Source organism: Oreochromis aureus, linkage group 8, assembly GCF_013358895.1.
Source record: "Oreochromis aureus strain Israel breed Guangdong linkage group 8, ZZ_aureus, whole genome shotgun sequence".
Taxonomy (NCBI): Eukaryota; Metazoa; Chordata; class Actinopteri; order Cichliformes; family Cichlidae; genus Oreochromis; species Oreochromis aureus.
Genome location: NC_052949.1, coordinates 16,035,855 through 16,049,259, shown reverse-complemented (window position 1 = coordinate 16,049,259; position 13,405 = coordinate 16,035,855). Strand labels below are relative to the sequence as shown.

General features: G+C 39.1%; 1 protein-coding gene across 2 annotated transcripts in view; it reads left to right on the top strand.

The window, feature by feature from the left end:
* Positions 1 to 3,681: 3,681 nt before the first annotated feature.
* Positions 3,682 to 13,405, top strand: part of LOC116329825 (leucine-rich repeat-containing protein 51-like) — a 148,249-nt gene continuing 138,525 nt past the window's right edge. For both annotated transcript variants that reach the window (XM_039616805.1, XM_039616806.1), the window contains exons 1-3: positions 3,682 to 3,767; positions 3,957 to 4,042; positions 4,333 to 4,379. The gene's annotated coding sequence lies outside the window, so the exon portion shown is untranslated. The remainder of the gene's footprint in view (positions 3,768 to 3,956; positions 4,043 to 4,332; positions 4,380 to 13,405) is intronic.

Sequence of the window (13,405 nt, the reverse complement as noted above, 5' to 3'; positions counted from 1 at the left end):
ATTGCTGACAGTCAATAAGGCCCTTGTCTTAAAGTTTTAAGCGTGCTGCCAAAAGGTCAGAAATACCTTAGAGAGGTATGAGAGAGTCCAGATACAAACTGCTGATCTGCTGTCTAAGAAGCCAGAGTAATGACAGCGATCCGGCGCTCCACGGACAACAGCTGGGTCCTTCCCTTCCAGACGCAGAACGTCTCTGTATCCAGAGCTCAGTCGAGACATGAGGGAATAGAAATTCTCTTTAACCCAGTAGATCTCAAATGTTAACTCGGACCCTGCTGTGAGCCAAAACATATGAAAACCTTCCAACATCAGCGTGATTGATGTGTGACAAGTTTTTAAACAAGACTAAAAGACTGTAGTGTTGCTGGATGCTTTTTAAGGGTATAAAATTGCAACATTTTGATAGTATTTGACAGTGGTTGCATTTCAAAATTTATAACCGAGGAAAAAATTAGTGGATAAGAAAAGTTAAACTGATCATGAATCAGTTTAACCAGTTTAGAGCATGACAGAATTAAAACAATCCTGCAAAAACCTGTGGGCCAATATTCCTTCACAGTAATGTACACATTGACATTTGTATTTACTCAGCTTACCTTTGTCTGTTATTAAAATTAGTCTGATGATCTGCACCCGTAAGTGTGCAAAAAACTAAGAAACCAACAACTTCCAGGAACCACTCGCCAACTAGAAATAAATATTCTTTCCTTCTGGTTGTATCACGCCCAGTAGGAGAGCTTCTCAATCAACGTGCAGCTGTGCTTGGCATCAAGCAAGAAAGCGCTCTAGATAATTCTATATGTTGCTGTTATTACTCCATAATAAAGTTGGAGCTTTGCATAGTTTCACTCTACCTGTTATAGTTGCCTTTCTATTATTTAAAAGTATTTAATGCCTTTAACACAAAAGATCATTACTGATGTTTTTTCTGTGGTTTTGGTTAAAAATAAAAATTAAAAAGCTCTCATTATTATTATTATAATGCAGATTTTCCCCTCATTTGCATTTATTCTGACTAGCTGCAGGGCATTAAGAGGGAATATTACATTTTCGATTAGATGTGTGTTGTTGTTTATTTATAATATTCTTGTGTACTTCTCTAGTAGGACTTGCCTTGGATGAGCTGCCTAACAACGGGAAAGTCAGCTACATATCTAATGAACAAAGATCTTTGTATTTATGTATAAAATGGAGGATGAGACATTCGGTGAAGACGTTTTTAGTGGATATCACCTTGTCAGCTACAATAAGGCAGCTGATAATAGTAGTATTTCTAACACTGAGACATGTCCAAAAAACACACTGCTCTTGCTCTCACACATGCCTGGACTTGTCTAGATTTTGGATCAACATAAACGGATGATGCTCCCAGAGCAGATATGACATTTTCATGTTACATAAAAATATATACGATTATGAAACTTTTCACCTTATACTGCAGGGTATTTGTGAAGCCAGAGGTGCATTTCTTTATGTTTACCTTTGCAATTCAGGATCTGTGCAAGATGCACTTGTCCCTCGGCATTCAGCGATGTACAAACAGGCCGTGTATCCACCAGCAGGCTTATTCCTCTCAGGATGTGGAGGATACCCATGCCTGCAGTACCCAGACTCAAAGATGACCCCATATCATCAGCCTGTGGCAAAACACACTAGGCTGTTATTATGAAACATTTTAACATCAAGTTTCAGCTAAAGCATAACAGGACAGTTATTTAATGCCAAAATACACTGTGAAGCTAAATTAATTGATTAAAGGTTTTTTTTTCTCCTTTACCCATAATATTACTGTAATTTCCTGCCGTTGTTAGTAGTAATATTTAAATACAGTACAAATAAAGAACTTTTTTTTGGAAGTTACTTTTTATTTTCTTTGCTTCCTTTTTTTAATACGTCAAAGAAGTGTTCAACAGACATCACTGAAAGCCCAGAAACATCACTGCGCTCACCCTAGACATGCTTAAAACATTGCTGGCGATCCATCTTCCTATGAGCACTCGAATAGTGTGGGAGTGTGTGGAACTTTATGAGAACAAAAGCAATATTATTCTCCTAGTTATTATCCCTCCCCAAAATCTTCCTGAGCACAGAATAAATGTATGTGACTCTTGGCTCAATTATGTATTTTTTTACAGATCACATAGAAGAAAGATTCGATAGACATCACACAAAGGCCAGAAACATCATTGAGGGTACCTAAGGCATCCTTAAAACATGCTGGCAATCAATCTTCCTGTGAGCACTTGAGATCCAGCCTCTGCTTCCGAAGTTGTGGGGGCTTGCTGCAGCATCATCTGCTCCCATGATGTTCTCCAAGAGACTTGGAGGGAAGACTTGGACGTAAGTGCTGACAGGGGGCTGTCAGTAAACTGCGTCTGAGCCAGGTTTACTGCACTAGTACCTGCTTGATGTCTGTAACTACCCCTTTGTTGGGAAGTGGGGACCAAATGTTTTAATTACAATATTACCATGATTAAAGTATTTAGTCTCAAACCCAATTTTGTGTAAAACAAGAATGGTTTACATGTAAAGCCTGGGAAACTAAAGTGAATCCATTAAAACAAAAAAAAGGAAGCAGGCAGGAAAATGAAAGTGATTTCATTTGTTTTTGGGCTGTTTGGCTGTTATGACCAGGCCCGAACAGTCAACTAAGTCCCTGAGGAAATACAAATAATTAAATAAGCAACAAAAGGCGACACATTGCCACTTCAGTAAAATATAAAAAATAGATGGAGACTCCCAGTGTGCCTCCAATACACACAGGCAATAATACAAGCACTCAAATCATTACATACTCCCATCCATTCTTTAAAGAATTTCTCCTCCCAGTAAAAAAGCTCTCGTTTACCGCCCACCACTTGATGAGAGCTTGCGTTTCTTCAGTTGTCCCTTAATTATGATATAGTTGAAATGTTACATATATTGTACAACAATAACATTAAGTCATTACAGTAGAGAATGGCAAGCACGAGAATTACATGTGGTACGAAAATGTCAAACTTAAATTGGAATTTTAAATTGGAATTGTATTTCCACTTTGATCCAAACTGAATTATCTGGGAACGGACACTGCTGGTGAGAAAAATTAGCCAAAACAACCAAAAACCAATTTCTGTCAGCCCTTTAAAGACAAACACATACTGAGATAAGACCATTTTTTACAGCCACAATTACTGCTGTCCATTATTTTCAGTGGCGGTGAACCCTGTGCCTTCTGTTTAGCTAGTGGGACTTATTTTCAAAAAAGTTTAAACATCTATATTCTTCCATAACCATTTATACGACGAGGAACCATATATGGTAACTTAAAGCTGACATCCCTCTCCATGAAGTCATTAAAACATGGATTTATCCCAGTCAGTTAGCGAAAATGCTTCCATTGCATCTGACCAATCAGCAGTGGCCCAGATCACTCTAAACTGGAATTCATCCCCCCACCTACTCTCACTCCTACTTTTATATTATCACAACTAACAATGGTAAGTGAAACTCAAACATTTATGCTTGAATAGTTTTGCTAAATGTTGAAATACTGTAAGTATTGTTTGCGTAGGAAAGTAAAGTGCTAGACTTTTCTTATCTTCATTCTGGGACTTTAAGAGAAACATATTACTTTTAGATACAAGCAACTTTTAAATTATCACTTCCTGTAAGAGCAGAACATGTGAAGTTTGTTGCCCACTTCCTATATTAATGTTACTGTTTTAGCCACAGTTGCCATCTGCTACCCTAGTGACAACTTAAGAGACAGCTAATGTGGCTATTGGGTAAGTGCTAATAGTTGAATGCTAACATTTAAGTGCATGTTAGCCAGGTCAACATTTATGCTAACTGTTTAAAACTAAGTGTTGTTGAAATCGAACTTTAGTGACCTCACTAAATTCCTCATAAATACCAGGGTGTTAGCTTTTGTTTTGCAGCTGCTAATGAGGGGCCATGTGCCTGTCTGTCTATAGTGGTGCTGTGTCCGCTGGAGGAGGCAAAGATAGCACTGTTTCTGTACTGCTCCAAACAGTTAAACAAGAGAGAAACTCTAAGGAAAGTAAGTGCAGTCGAGGTTTTTAGTACTGAGTAAACTGCCTGCATAATTCTGAATGCAAAACAAAAGAAAGATAATTACCCTAACCTTTCTGGAAGATTGAATTCTGTAATTTGTAATAATCTATATAGATGTACCTGTTATGATGGATAACGCAATTTATGAGATTCACAAATACAAAGAAGAATTGGGTGTGCATTATTTCAGCTTTGTCACCGAGATGTGGAACATGCAGTGTCAAGTGTGACAATTTAACCCTAACATGTAATTTTCTCTCCTGTGTGATGCTAAAGGATAACTAGCATGCTTCGGATTTCCCATGACTCATCAGCAGTGTTGGGTAAGTTACTTTAAATTAGTAACTTAGTTACATTACTAGTTACTTCCATCAAAAGTAACTCAGTTACTTCAAGTTACTCGTTACTTTAAAAGTAACTAGTTACTAGGGAAAGTAACTTTGGTTTTACTCAGACTTCTCTTGTTAATGTGTTGCTTCCGTAACTGGATACCCAGCAAGATTGCCAGTCTTCTAGCTTGCTTACTTGCCACAAGTGCACTGTGCCACCTACCAATAGAAAGGAAAAAATAATGTGCATACTTTCACGAGAGAAATCCCACGCCTGGACCATTGTCGACTGCCGCCATGATTCTAGCCTACGTCACAGCGTCATGTGCGCTTTTTACATCCAACACAAAAACTGCAGTCGTGGTGCTTTTGATTGTACTCAGAACTCAGAAATTCTGCCTTCTGAATAGGAAGATGTAGGTAACACCAGACTGCAGATGAGCTGCATCCAGGGCTGGACTGGGACAAAAAAATCATTTTGACTAGAGACCGGCCCACCATTATAGGAAAAATGATAAAGCCTTTGAGTGAAAACAAACACTGTTGTGACAGTGATGTACACTGTCTTGATGGTATATATGTATCAATCTATCAATTGTTTGTTGTAAGACTCAGATAATTATTTAATAAAAGCTAGATATTTTAAATGAGAATAAGAATGAAAAGTATTTCTTTGTGCCCCCCTTTCCCTGTTAATGCCCTACCTGGCCCCCTGGCAACACTTTGCTAGACCCGCCCCTGCACAGTTACCAGCTGTCAGCTACGTAGAAAAGGATCCTGGTGTTATTTGTCTCTCAGAAACAGTTCATAACTTCAACTCATTCATGTGACCTAAAAGGTAAACCTGTTTCTCCATCACCTGTTCAGCTCTGATGATTCAGTAAGGACATCTCCTGGTTTCATCTTCATGTTTCCCTCTCACCACATATCCAAACCGACATCATACCAGCAGCTTTTACAGCTGTGGCTCCAGCAAACATCAGCTGATACTAGAAATTAATATTAAATAAATTCTAACAACAGCTGATCAAGCTTAAACGTGCTGCTCTTGTTTAACGTGACATCCGCTGGTTTCCTCTTTCTTGCGCGAAGTGGGTGATGGATACGAGACGATTCCGTTTTTTAGGGGACGGTTGGCAACTCTAATAATTAATCTTATGAACAAAATAAAGTTCAACATCAGTAACATAGCACCCACACAGCTGTATAGAAACTCCGACATGCTAGCTAGCACACAGTACGAAAAAGTCAGCATAACGAAAATAAACTCCACCTAAACTTGGTTTATATCTGACCCAGATAGACTGCAGGTCATAACTTCTTACCTGAAGTTCAGTTCACCTGACACTCGGACAGGTGGCCGCTTCGGGTCTCTCCTCTTGCCTCCACTTTCTCTTATCCACCTGCTGGCCTCCACCACTTGCTAATGTTACTGAATCTGTCGAAGCTCCGCGATAGCCACCACACGAAGTAACGAGTAACGAGCCTATCTAAATCCCAGTAACGAGTAATACGTTCCTGGTTTTGGCATAATAACTAGTTACCATGCTCGTTACCACAATAATAACGTAGTTACTGTAACGCGTTACTTAATAACGCGTTAGTCCCAACACTGCTCATCAGCAAGAGAAGACAATTCACTTAAATCTTAGGGCTCTTGAGTATTTTTAAACTTGAAAAAACTGTTGATAGCTGGGGTCATCATAACCAGTGGCAGGTGAAATCCTAGTATGCCTCTATGCTCATACTTTTTTCAAGATTTTTTTTTTTAATGAGCTATCAATATCTGTTTCTTTGTATTCCAAATTAGTCTTACCTCCTCGGTATCCTCATCTCTTAACTTTGTCAAGTCTATGTTAAGTGTTTCGATTGTCATGGTCCTGGGTCCTTTTGATCCAGTGTTTGTGAGTTTCTGGTGTTCAGATTCAGTAGCAGTCTTAGTTGATCTGTTGAGTTTCTTATATTCCCTGTTTATTTAGTATTTTCCCCTTGTTTTTTTGGCCTCTGTGTGCCTGTGTTTATATATGTTGTGTGAGTTCTTGTCTCTTGTCTCCCTCCTCGTGTTTCGTTCTGTTCCCCCCTGCCTGTCATGTTTATCCATGTTTCCCCAGTCTGTCATGTCTCTCTCGTCTCCTCTCTCCCTCGTGTTCCCTCGCTCCCTCTCATCTGCCTTTCCTCCAGTCCTGTGCCATGTTCCATCGTTTCCTGTTTTATTGTGAAAGTCTTGTTTTCCATGTTTGGTGTGTTTAGTTTTGCTTCCCCTGTGGTGTTATGTTAATTAGTGTCAGCTGTGTTCCCCGTGTGTTCTCACTTCCCTCATTATCCTTCTGTGTATTTATGTCAGCGTCTCACTCGTGGCTGTTTGAGTCTCCCTGTGTTTCCCCTTGTGTTCAGTCTTAGGTTGCCCAGTTTAGTTTTGTATTGTTTTTTCATTCAGCAAATAAAGTTGTGTTTTTTGAGTTAAGGCCTTCTTACAGCCTGCTTTAGGGTCCTATTCTGCCTGCCGCACACAGCCTTTTTATGACATCGATGTTATGTTACTTCCTGTTTTATATTAATACCTCTCGTGTATTTACTGGCACTGACTCTTCTTTCACATGCTTGATTTTTTTCAACTGTGTCTTGAGTCTTTTGTCCTTTTACAGAATCTTCTTGTGTGCTACATAAGTGCTTCGAGGAGTTTGGATTTTGCGTTTTCTTCATGGACTTTTGGCATAATTTAGGTTTTTAAAAGTCTTTATTTGTTTATTTTTTTTTGTGAGTCCTGCATTTGCATCCACGTCCTGCCAAACCTTTGCATCATTTCATTCTTGTAGTCTTGAATGTTTCTAGTTTTTTATTAGTATTTTTGTAGTTCCGGATTCTCACCTTAATTTCCTTATATCCCACAGTGACCTTGATCCTCAGGTTTGTTTGCATGCTTGCTTGTTCAGTTTTTTTAGCATGATAATTGTATCTCTAATTATCTTTATTTAGTCCACTCCAGCTTTTCTGTGCCTCAACTTTGTGTACCATGCTATACCTGTCTATACCTACCTGCTATATCTTGCTTGCTGGGTTTGAACCCTGTCTTCATAGCAACCCCATTCTTCGTGGCATAGATTAAAAAAGGTGCAGGAAACGTTGCTCAAAGATTTTGGTCTATGTTACCAAATATTCCATCATAATGAACACCACTAACTATAACCTAAGAATGTTGTAATTAAATTCATATTCAGCAGAAGTTAAACATGATTTGCATCCATTTGGAAGTCTGCCATTTGTTGACATGCATGTCCCTGACACGTGTTTGGCTAAAAATGATGCTGCTAAAGTTAAAGTAAAGAAGTTATGTAGAGCTCTGTAAAGGTTATGGAAACCTGCTGCATAGCTGCTGTGCAACAACTCTGTCAAAGTGCATTTAATGACATAGTATATGAAAATACATACCCTTTAAAATTAAGTGATTCTGAAACCAGGCACAAGTTCAGCTGTGTTGTAATTGGAGTTGTTTGTGATCTTTGTCAGAGTCAGTATATGGCACGAGTCAGCACGACACGTAAATTAGATCTACATAAAAGACACACACAAAAAGGAAAAACAGAATCTTTACATTAATACATGCAGCACTATGATCATCTAAAATATTTGTAACTATTTAGGTCAGATTTCTTGTTTTGCCTCTTATATAGTTTGCTAAAATCTTCTTATGTCGGGCTCCGGTCCTTCAAATCAATCTCAGTCAAGCTACCGGCTGTAAATAAAGGTGATGATGATAAATGATGTACAGTTACTGCGGGAATATTTTTTATTCAGCCTTTCTGGAGAAGCAGCATCAGTGTAAAAGCTGGCTGTCAACATCAGAGAAACCACGTCTTTTGGGGTAATGCCATGTTTTCATTGGGGAACTGACAGTGCACATGCTCGTACTCACACATTCAGTATGCTCCCTTTCCATCTCCACTTTTCCTTTTTTTTTTCTCTTCCCTCTTCTACAAAAATAAAAAAATATATATACACATGCACACAGCCCACATTGTTGCCTTGCTTACTCAGATTTGTATGTGATACATTTTTACATGTAACATCTAGACTCTGACATTCCTATCTGCATACGTAGCAGGCAGGCTGCTTTGTAGAAGATGGGAAAACATCAGAAGAGAAATTAGACTTTATATATGTACGTGTGTAAAAGCATTGTGTGTGATATAATGATCCATTCTTCTTTCTTCCAGGAGAAATGCTATATTTTAGAACTTTGCAGTAATGGCAGTATGCATATGTATATTCAGTTCAGCTGTTTGAATATATAGGCCTTGTTGGCTCCCAATGCATAACTGGTGAAAAAGATCATAAGTATTAATGACACTGGCAATTGTTTATCTACTGTAACAATTTTGTACTGGCTAAGTGTTCCAAGATTGTGTAACGAGCACTTTAAAAAACTGTTATAATAAATATTTCCTTGGCATCAAATTAAGAATAAGTAACAGAAAGAAAACAAACCAAATAAATAAAATGTGTGTGGGTGGTCAGAAAAGAGCTATTGCTGTTTATGTGTTTCTCCTCTGGAAGACCTTAATTTGCGCACTACTTTGTGACAAATAAAGTAATGAGCTGTCTCTCAAACGACTCTCTCGTCCTGTAGATAAACACTAACGTAGCCATCTTGGATTGTAGGTGGCAGTCGCGCTCTTTGTTCTGATTTGCAGTAGGCGACCTCGGTCTAGCGCAGTGGTACAATGACAGAAAAGCCTTGCTGCAATTTTATTTAGCTAATAAACTCATTCACAATGAATCCTTCAGTAATCTGCACCACTTCTTCAAAAAAGCAAGTTAAACAGAATGTGAACATTGCCAAACATGGAAAAATTAAGTACAGTCTTAGTCTTATAAAAAAAGAAATCCAGAAACTTGTGGATTATTAAATTAGTGAGAGTTTAATACTATTCACTCTTAGTGGCTGCAGCAGTGAGCCTGTTTTTGACTGCAGAGTAGTGGCAGGGCGTGGTCTGAGCAGCATCCCCAATCGCATCTCCCCGGCTTAAAACAGAATGAACTAGGTCCTGTTGTTGTTGATGTGTGTGGGCTGTAGCCAAAAAGCTGCAGCCGCGTGTGTAAGTCGACAGCTGCAATAAATTTTTTTTTAATTCAAAAGGGTAGGGAGAGCTTAGCCCCGTCAGCCCATTCATACCAGCTGTCCCTGACCATGACTGTGCTAACTACCTAACTGTGGAAAAGAAGGTGGAAAAATGGAGTCTGGACATTTTTAAATATTTATCTAATCCTTGAAGAACTTCAGCAGCTGTACCATCATCGTTGGCATGTCTAAGGCTCAGAGCTAATCATGTTCATATCACGTAAGATTGATTAATCTGTACGTTATTAAAGATTAATGTTAACATTAGCTAGTTACTTTAATGAATACCTTAACAGACTGCGATTGAATGCACTAAATAACTAAAAAAATGAAATTGAACTAAAAGACTAAAAACTAAAAATTTTCTTCTAGCTTGTCTGTGTGCATAGAAAAATATCACAAAGCTGAAAACAAGCTCTTTTTTTTGTTTGACTTAATTAAAAGCTGATTTAGAAAGAAAGCATACAACACTGGAACAGGCTGTGGTGTCTTGTGGACTTGGAAAAGCAGTGGGTGCAGTCAATGGCTGCCAAACCTTAATCAAGCCTTCAAGTTGCCCTGATGGTCAGAGGTACAGGAATAAGAAAGCCTTCCCATTTACTGTCCTGTAGGCATTTTGTGACCATTGGGGCCTTCACTGACGTGAACGTGGGCTGGCCTGGATCGATGCATGACCCAGGGTGCTCCACCACAGCCCACCCCACAGGCAATCAGTCTACCCACCTCCATTGGATTGTATCCCTGGAGATGGAGGATGCATTGAATGTCAGGGATTTAAAGTATTCCAATTTAGTTTTATGTTTATTGTTACGTCCCCCCGAAGGGGTCTAGGCGTGCGAGTGAGGGGACCAGTAACAAATGGGTCCAGAACAGAATGAAAGGAAAACAGACAGAGGTCTAGTAAATAAAATAGTCTTTATTATTGAGAAGCTTAACATAAAGAGCCAGCAACGCCGTTTTATCAGTAACACTTGTTTTATGTTTATACATATAAAAGAACTACTGTAAACCTATTATGTTATGTTAGGCAATTATCTGTTCTTTTTTGTAATTGCTTTATTCATGAAACATAACTTATTTCACAACTAATTTTTATAAGTACAGAGAACAATCAGTCCATTCTCTCCCTGCTCTCCACATTCCTTTCCTCGTGCTCTTCTTCTTTTGGTCATCCACTGCTGCACAGCTATTAGGACAGGAGGCCTAATGGAAGATTTCTGTCCCAACGTCTCGTCCATGAGGACAAAGCACAGCCAAAGTAGCATCAGTGGGCTTCCCACTGACTCCGTCTTTCACCCTGGGTACTTGCAGAAAGCAAATGAAATAAAAAATGACTGTTGATAAAGGAGCCGCAAAGAAAATTTTAGGAAATATGTTTATTAACGTTTTGCGTTAAAATCATATTATTTGATTACACATGTACATATTTAAATTGATTTTTTTTTAAATTGGCCCCTTTCTTTTTAGCCTGCAAGGGCACCTTGCAACCTTCTCCTGTAGGCCCATCTTCTTCAAAACTGTTCTGATAACATAGAGAAAATAAGAAAGAAGGGAAAACCATTGCAATTCCGCCAATCCCTGGATGCAAACTTAGGAAAACTAAGAAGATTTCACCACAGGGGACACAGGTGCATGCTTCGTAAGATGCAATAACTGAATTTGGGCACACTTCTAGAAAGGGCTGGGGCTAGCTCGTTAGGAATTGCCTAACTAACAAATTGCCTGCGAGTAAATGGAGATGGCGTAGCTTGAAGATTAATTTTTTTAACTTTCTTTTAGAAATATTGCATAATTTGTTACACAGATTATTTGTATCTGGCTTCATTCACACACTTTTGAATAAAGTGCTCATCTGACGTTACAGTTATAACAAAAAGCATTCAATAGGGGACAACAGTAAAGTAAACAATACTGGGCAGAATTGCAGGGTTATTATAAGTCAAGGAAAGGAAAAAAGTGTCAAGGTCTGGCTGTGTGGCAAGCAGGATGAGGACCCAAGTGCATGACTCCAGAGACAAAACCTGAACTACAGACTAAAATACAAAACACTAAACTCTTGCCATGGCAAGGCATGAATCTTACATGGAACTAGAAACTAGGGAGCAAAACATGGACCACAGAGCACGGGGAGAAACATGACAGGAGGACTTTCACGAAGACTGACGACGTGACAAGGTACAGAAGAAAACCGAGGACTTGAATACACAGGATAACGAGAGGGAACACCTGGGAAACATGGCTGGGCATAATCTAACTGACGAGACAGGGGAAGCAAACTGAGCGCAAAGCACATGAGACAGGGACTATCAAAATAAAACAGGAAGGTGGGCAGGAATGAAAAAGGTGAGATAAACAGAGAGACATGACAGAGATGAGTCACAGGCACAACTGCATAATAACAAAATCCTGAATGACAACAAATACAAAATACGGAAATAAAAAATTAAAGACAACAAACTAGAAAACTCCTAAACATTCCCAAAACTCAAAACACAGACCCAGGAACCATGACAAAAACATTCTTGAACTCATTTTTTTCAAAGATATATAGTCAATACAATCCCATGGAACAATAGACATCATCTGTGAACTCGCTCTAAGTCTGGCTTAAACACTGGCTGTCTCTAATGTGTCTGCTTTTAGAGACACACCAGTCCACTGGCTGGGTACTGGAATGGGCTGATTTTGCAGACTGGTGACTGGTTTTTCAGTCTCACGTAAGTTCAGTTACAAGACTTTCCGTTTCATGCATGCCCAACACAAGCACAGTGGTGAAAGCAAATAGATACTTTATTGATCCCACAAGGGAAACTTTTGTGTTACAGCAGCATGATGAAGAGTAAAAATAGTACAGTCTACAATACACAGCAAATAACCAACACAGTTATATCAAAGTACAGCAGGCGCCCGGTAAGGGGCTTATATGAGATAGTGCAGGAATTTATATATTTACATCAGTCATAAAAACACAAGAGTAGTAAAAATGAAGTTAGACAGGTGTAATCACTTGTCAGTAACATCAGTTCTAATCAGATACTTAAATCACCTTTATCCAGCTGATCATGGAGATTACCAGAAACTAGAAAAGCAAAGTGTGTAAAGCTATCTGGAGCTCAGAGATCGCCACAAGCCATAAACCTCATGAGCAAAGAATCCAAGCAGGAAGGTGACACGGATGCCCCTCCGGTGGTGCTCCTTGGGCTCTCGCACTCTGGGGCCTCTGGATGTCTGGAGCCTGGATCTCCTCCATGCCTGCTTCATGCCCTGGGGGACGGGGCTATGGGCCTCCACACCCTCTAGCAGACCGTTACATGGGGAAACCTTTTTGTATACAAAGCGTTGATCCACACAGGTGTGCACACGGGTGTTCACTGTTCGTGAGACATAAACTACACCTTTCTTAGCTGCTACTTCAAAGCACATTGTGCGCTGTCTGTCCTGCGTGCTGCACAACAACTTTCAATATTTAGTATTTACTGATGTTCACACTTAGCTAGATTAACGTGATGGTGTTGTGTTTAGTATGTTGCTTTGTTTTTGTTTGGTTTTTTTTTTTTGCTTTCTTCTTCTTTTCTCTCAACAGGTGATCCAGGAGATTTTTTTCTTTCTCTTTGTCTTTGTAAGTGCCCTTTCTCACTGTCCCTTTTCCTTCTGTTTTCTTTTCCTTCCTCTCTTTCTTTCTCCCTTTCCTATCCCCCAGTCATGTCTGTCCCATCTGTAACAACTGAAAATAAAATAAATAATAACAACAAAGTTTGATCAAATGGACCAATACGGCAATGCCATGATGATCCATTTGGCAGAATAAATCCATTTGGTATCCTTGTTGGTCTTCAGACAACAATTCTGACAGCTAAAGAACCAAATGGGACAGACAAAAAAAAAAAAAAAAAAAAAAAAG